The sequence below is a fragment of the Sylvia atricapilla genome, chromosome 3 (genome assembly GCF_009819655.1).
Source record: "Sylvia atricapilla isolate bSylAtr1 chromosome 3, bSylAtr1.pri, whole genome shotgun sequence".
Classification (NCBI taxonomy): domain Eukaryota; kingdom Metazoa; phylum Chordata; class Aves; order Passeriformes; family Sylviidae; genus Sylvia; species Sylvia atricapilla.
This window is the reverse complement of record NC_089142.1, coordinates 34753751-34760642: the sequence shown is the minus strand read 5'-3', so window position 1 is coordinate 34760642 and position 6892 is coordinate 34753751. Positions and strand designations below refer to the sequence as shown.

The following is a 6892-nucleotide window of genomic DNA, read 5'->3' as shown; positions in this document are numbered from 1 at the left end:
TCGCTCGCCTGCCTCTTCTTCGGTGTCCCGGGACGCGACGGCCCCGCTCCCGGGCAGACTGGCCCCGAAAAACGGGCACACGGAGCGGCTGCGGGCAGTGGCGACGTTCCAGCACGGGCACGGCACTGCGGGGAGCCGCGGCTGCCCCCGGAGGGTCCCGGAGTGCGCGGTGTCCCATCACTGTCCCCAGACGTGGGCCACTGCCAGTCCGTGGCTGGCCTGGGCTTCGGGGATGTTTGCGAGGGAGGAAAAAAAAAAGCCGAAAACGAGTGCTGCCCCCGGAGTGCGCGTGTTTGCGCTCCCTCGGCAGCGAGAGACGCGCGGGGCTGATCCGAAAATCCCGGCGTGAGGCTGCGAGGCGAAGCCTTCGGGCTTCCAGCGCCGCGTCCCGCTGCTCGGGAAAAGACCAATCGGCGAAGGTGCGTTTCAGTCAGCGAGACAGTGCAATTCCCCTCGCATATAAACACAGGAACGGCCTTTCATGAAATTCAGACAACTTTGTAAAACACCATCTACTCACACGTTCACACCGAGAAGAGCAGTAAAAGGATATGAGTGCAGGGTCTGGATTTTATATTTTCCTGTCCTCTGGGGTCTGGTTTTAGACGGAGGGGATTTTTTTTTTTTTTTTTAATTTTTATTTTAGGGATTTTTTTCTTTTTCTGTGTGGGGAAAGATTAACCTTTCGAGCTGAGAAATACAGGTGCCCCCAGGAATTTCTCTCCCCCCACCTCCTCTCTGCCGCCCGACGCACACATCTAGGAGAGAAGGGCCAAACCGTGTTCTCCGGGATAGGGAAAGAGAGATTACAACGCTGAAAGTTAAAACAAAGGGCTCTCGCGTTTCCCACAGACCAGTAGTGGGCTAGTCACGGCAGGGAAAAAGTCAGGTCCTTAGCAAGTGAGGCAAGAAGGAAGAAAGCCGGCTTAAGACGGAGAGGCAGGGACTTTCCTTCAGAAATTGGTCTACGCTTGGAACAGGAAAAATTGACTCTTCCCTTCACATCTGTCCGACTATTTCGGTTTATTTATATCTGACGGGGAAATATCGTCTTCTCCCTCTCCACCCTGGAAACAGGAAAAGCACTAGCAGCTCTCTCCTGCGGGATAAGCTTTTCTGTCGCCGGGAACAAGCGCTGCCCGCGGGGTCCGGCGGCGCACCTCCTGCTCCCGCCGCTGCCCGTGTCCCACAGAGGCTCGGAGCGCCTCTCTGGGCAGGCTCGTGTTTGCGGGGAGCCCGGCGAGGCGCGGAAAAGGAGGCCCGATCCTGCAGTCACACCCGCACAGCGTTCGGACTGAGCAGAGACCGTAAGGTCAGCTTCCGAAGCAGCCTGCTGGGCAGCTTCGCGGCCATAAAGTCCTTAAGTAACCTTGCATTAAAAACACAGGGAAAAAAAAAAAAAAATACTAGAGAAATAAAAAAAGAAAAAAGATAGAAAGAAACAAAACAACAACAACAACAACAAAGCCTTATTTGACATGGCTCAGTAATAAAATAATCCAAAAAGTTAAATCTTTCTTACTCGGGCGCACCAAGAAGGGAATCCGCAATTAGCTGCAAAATTCCCTGTGAGTTAATGAACTAATTTGTGATGTATAAATTAACGAACTGCTTTCTTCCTTTTTTTTTTTCCTTTTCTTTTTCTAAAACTTCTTTAAAATTCCCTAGATCTCCGTGGAAATATCTTTATTTATTTGTTATAATACACGAAAGCTACTACTGGGACACTCCGCAGTATTATATTGAAAGAACAGAAAATACTCGCTTGGGTACCCTTGGCTTTGTAAATAACTGCTTTGCCAATAGATGGCATAGTGTCCTTTCCATCGTGAGGAAGCTCCGCTTCCCCGTTTATTTACCTGTCTTGTTTGTTTTGCTTGCAGCATTTTTTTTTAACGTGTAAACGTCGCTTTGCATTTCCTTCCCCAGAGTACAGAAAACATAGATATCTTTAAAAAGGTATATTGCAAAAATTAAAATTACAGATGTAATACATACTGTGAAACCTATAAAAATGCGTTTACAATGGTTACTTAAAAAAGAAATTTATAACTTTCATATGTACCTTACTCGTGCAATATGCAACTGCCATATGTTTCCTAGTTCCATAATTCAGTTTTTCCTGGACAGCTGGAGCAGGTAGTACTTCTTAAAGTACATTTCATGTAATATGAGAACTAGCCCTGACTAAAGACCGAGGGTTGCCATAAAAAGACACAAACCCTGCTAAAAAAATGTTGTTTAACTACACATCATTTCTTACAATGGTATGATATAATTGTTCTTGTAGACCCACGTTATGATTAAAAGGGGATATACTGTATCTTTTTATTGCTGAAATACCAGCTTCGCAAACATAAATAAATCCAATTAGTGACTCTACCCTAAACTACAGTGATTTAAAGCTACCTGATTTAATTTTATTCCATACACGTTTTCATTTTTTTTCCTGAGACGATAATGAATATATGAGTTAAATTTATAAGAAAGCGATAAAAAAGCAAAGCCAGAGGTTTCTTCAACCCTCATTTAGCGTTTGCAAACGCTTATTTTGTGACAGAAGTAATGAAAAGGCTATTTTTAAAAATCGTTTGTCTGGAACGAAAAATAAATATAAGTGGGAGCAGCATATTAAAGAATGGAGATTTCCCTCAAAATTATTCGTACTCGTAGCTATGTAATTGGGAATTAAAATAGTAGTATAAACGCTATAAAACGCAATCACCAGAATGTTTATAATTTTAACAAGGATGCCTTTAAACTGTGTTTTCAATGCTTTAATGCAGTCCCTCAGCATTTTCACCCGTCCGGAAAGCCGGTCGGTTGGCTGAGCGTTTATTTCCGTGAGCTGATCTTATTTATACACCGCAGCAGGGGAGCGACTATTTTTTCCCCCTAACTTTTCAAAGGAGACCTGAGGCAGCGGGGGCAGCGCCCGGTGCTGCCGGCCGGGCCGAGGGGCTCGGGGGGCACGGGGAAAGGCCGGTGCCCGCCGCGGGGGGATGAGCGCGCCCCGTCGGCGGCTACGGCGGGCTGGCCCCGACCCGCTCGCCCCCTTCGGTGCGCGCCCGTCCCGCGGTGCTGGAGCGGGAACAAAACTTGTCACGCCGTATCGATGAGCCCTCCCCTAAGCCCGCTCGCGGCGACTTTTTGGGGGCCGCCGTAGCCACGCTCCTTGGCAGGTTGGGCTTTTGGCTTCGGCGCGGCCGGCGACAACCGCAACGCGGCTCCCCGCGGTTCAGCCCAAACCTGGGTCACTCCAGGCGACAAAGGGCTCTGTGCGCGATGAGAGCGCGAGGGCTTCCTCTGTCTTCCCCGGCCCTGCTCCCTTTTCTCGGCTCCCGAGCTAGGAGCACAGAACGGGATGCTGCATGTTCCGTGGTCCTGGAGGCTGGCTACAGAGCGGCCTCGTCATCCGCTTCTTTTGGGACCCGTCAGTCGAGTTACGTAGTTTGAAGCCGGGGAGTCTGAAGTGTCGGGAAACCGACCCCGCTCCCTCTCGCTCCGGCTCGGCCGCAAAGCTAAAGCCCGTCGGGCGGGCGCCCTCGGCGGTGTGTTCGGGCCGGGCCCCCGGACGAATACCAGGGGCTTGCCCACGGCCGCAGGGGCCCCGCGAGCCTGGGCCCGGCGTGGGATCAGCCCAGGCATCGCCTGAGCCCCGCGCTGTGAGCCGCGCTCGTTTTGCGCCCGAGGAAGGTGACACACGCAAGCGGGAGCACGGGCCGGGCCGTTCTCGTCGGAAGCTAATAAAGAGCCCCGCCGCCGCTCCGGCCGACCGTGCCTGCCGGCTCCCTAGGGCCACCTCTTCCGTCGGGCTGCAGCCCACCTGGCAGCGGGGAAAGCAGCCCGGCCGAAGGGTCCTCGGTGGAGGGGACGTAAGGGCTCCGGGGGACTTTCCTGCCTCTTTTAAATTTAAGCCACGCTTAACCTTCTCTCAACCCTTTCGAGGGTCATCTGTATTGTGGGGACAGTCGCTCTAGGCTTACTGTTCACCCCGTTATAGAAGACCTGGAAGTGCTAATTGGCCCCCGACATACGCTCAGCCGCAACCAAGGGCAAGGGAGAGGAACGAGGGCGAAGGTGCACTCGGGATGCACAGAAATAGGGTTTACAGACTACTTTCTCACCGGCGCCTGTAACTTTTTCTGCAGTTGATAATGTTTGAGTGACTAGCGGCCGTCAGCTCCTTGCTGTCAGTTTTACACGCCACGTCTCCTTAGGGTGAAGCGATTAGGCTCACTTGGGGGGCGGAGGGAAGAAGAGGCTAATGATATATGTTTTCCTTAGTGCCCGCTTCTATGGATCCCTGCTGGGTAGCTACAGAAAATCATGTCTTTGAAGGGAAAAGGATCCTGTAGATATTTTATACTTTGGTGTCGCCCGGCTTCAATGTCCGAAAAGATTTTCAAAAATCACTGTGAATGGCAGAACATGGCCATAACCTTCCTGTAAATGTCCCCCAAGATTCTCGAAGGGAGGACAGGAAAATATCTTTCTGGTGGAAAACAATATTTTTTTCCCCCCCTGAAGCCTAAATAAGTGACTCTCCTACATCAAATAAACACTGCCTCACCAATTGCCTAAAAACCCAGACTGCATTTTAAAGTCCGGAAATAAAAGTAACCCCAGAAAAGTGTTTTGGATATATATATTATTTCATTAGCAGATAACTATATATATAGATTCTTCTCTCTTTCATCATCCCATAAAAAATTAGTCGGACAGACATATGGAAAACAGGTTGTTCGATAAATTTAAATCCCAACAGTTATTTCAAAAAGTCAAGAAATGAAAACAACATGCCACATAGCAACCGACAGAAATCTAGGGAGGAGTAAAATAATCAACAACAAGGGGCATTCCTCTAAAAATAAAAACAATCCGGGCGATCTGTCCATCCGCCGTAGAGCGGGCAGGCTGCGCGCACCCCGCTGTGCGGCTTGGAGGGGTGCGGAGCGGTGTGGAGCAAGGGGTCAGGGTCTCCTCGGCGGGAACGCGCGGCGGCTGGTTCTAGAGGGAGGGAAAAGAATAAAAAACGGGCAGGATCAGCAACCCCGTGCCCAGAGGCTTCTACAGGAGCTCCGCGGCACCACCGCCGCATTCGCCCCTGTCCCTGCCTGCACGCCGCAGCCGCCCTCCGCCGGCGCTGCGCCGCGGAGAGCCCGCCGGAGGAGCGGGGCAACTCGCCCGCCCCAACGCCGGCAGATGCCGGCGGCCGCTCGGGGCCGGCCCCGCACTCCGCACTCCGCGCCGAGTCTCTCCACTAGCTCAGCCTTGCCCTAAAGCTCCCGCGGCCCCCGTCGCTCGCCCCCGGGCCCGCCGCCACGGAGCGCGCCCTCCTCCTCCCGGGCCGCGGCGGCGGGGGTCGGTACCTGCTCCCGCGGGCCCCGCCGGGGCCGTGGCACCGCTGGCGGTGGCGTGTGTGGCCCGGCGGCCGCGGGCGGCGGGAGCGCGGAGCGGGGCGGCGGAAGGCACCGTCGGAGAGGGGCGGGCGGGTGAGGAGGCTGCGGGAGCGCCCTCGGACAGATGACATCCATTTCCTTCCTTCCTCTCCTCTATCGATCTCATCTCCACCGCGACGGCGTTTAAACTCCTGCAAGATCCTCTAGCTTAGCACATTTCGATCACTCTCGCACATCTGATTTCCTTCAGATTCAATCACGGCTGGAAAGGCAGAGCAGACAGACTTTAGACCACGGAACAGTTAATATGTCCCAGATTTAATGTAAAGATAAACTAACTCCACAGCACTGTTCGTCGGTGACAGGCATTAAGCATTTTCTACTCTCCTATCAATTTAGAGCGACAGCAACTGCAGAGCAGTATTTTCGTAGTGACGAATTTTTCACAGACAAGAGAGTGCTCCTACGGCGGTTTCGTTTCTGTTTTATTTTTTTTTTTCCTTAATTAATTATCTTTCTGTCACATACCTAATTTTTCACGTCTGGAAAGTACTTTTACAATTTTAACGCTGATAACCTTATTCGAAGGGATAATTTATCTCTAGCGTATGTTTATTAATCAGCCCATTCCTCACAGTCTCTGACGAAACATCTATTGAAATTAGCGATAAATTTGCATTTTACGGGTAGGTAAAATGCGATAGTGGAAACGGTTACGTCTCCTAAATGGCAGCTATTTCCGTTTCAGATTACGATCAGAAATCTCAGCTGTGCCACTCGACGGCCCGAACAGGACCTCCAAGGCTGTGACACAGGCGAACCACATCACGAATTTCCTTCTCTCAAAACAGAATGAGTTTGAGATCCTAGTTCCCTAAACAGTGAAATTTGCCCCTATGATTTTTTTACAACTGGAGGGTTTCTATTCTGTTTCTTTCTGGGAAGCACGTCACTCCCTTTAGTTCTGAGGATTAAAAACAAAAACAAAAACAAAAACAAAAAAAAGGGGGGGGGGGGAGGGGGCAAATATCCCAATAAAAAAAAAAACGAAAACAAGAAATCACAACAAAAATATCACTACCTTTTTTCATTTCCCTGGACATTCAAAGGAAAGATTATCTGGTTCCAAAACTTCAAGAGTTTTACTCACTGGAAAGATACGAAAGAGGATTTTCCCTGTAACTATTTTATGCACCTAAATATGATTATTACTAAAGTTGCTGCGGCTGGATGCATCGATGTTGATACAAGGTTCGGTTTAATTGTCGTTTTATTGCAGCCTCAGCGCTAACGGATTTGGTTTAGCGGAGGTTGTGGATGTTACGCTGGAACCTCTCTGCAGCCAGAGTTTGAATAACAACGCGATGAATCTCCAAGCGCAACAGTAACAGCAATAATTCCTAATTCCTTACAGCAAAACGTCATTTTTTAACGTCCGAACGGTTTTCCCGGCCGAAACGCTGCGCTCCAGGGGAACCCTCCCTTCCCTC

General features: G+C 50.6%; 1 long non-coding RNA gene across 1 annotated transcript; it reads right to left on the bottom strand.

Annotated features, from left to right (window-relative positions):
• Positions 1 to 4643: 4643 nt before the first annotated feature.
• LOC136358391 (uncharacterized) lies at positions 4644 to 6816 on the bottom strand. Its single transcript, XR_010743078.1, has 3 exons — positions 6553 to 6816; positions 5373 to 5664; positions 4644 to 5010 (listed from the first exon to the last, which is right to left on the bottom strand). It is a non-coding gene; the product is annotated as an uncharacterized lncRNA (long non-coding RNA).
• Between the last annotated feature and the right edge of the window lie 76 nt (positions 6817 to 6892).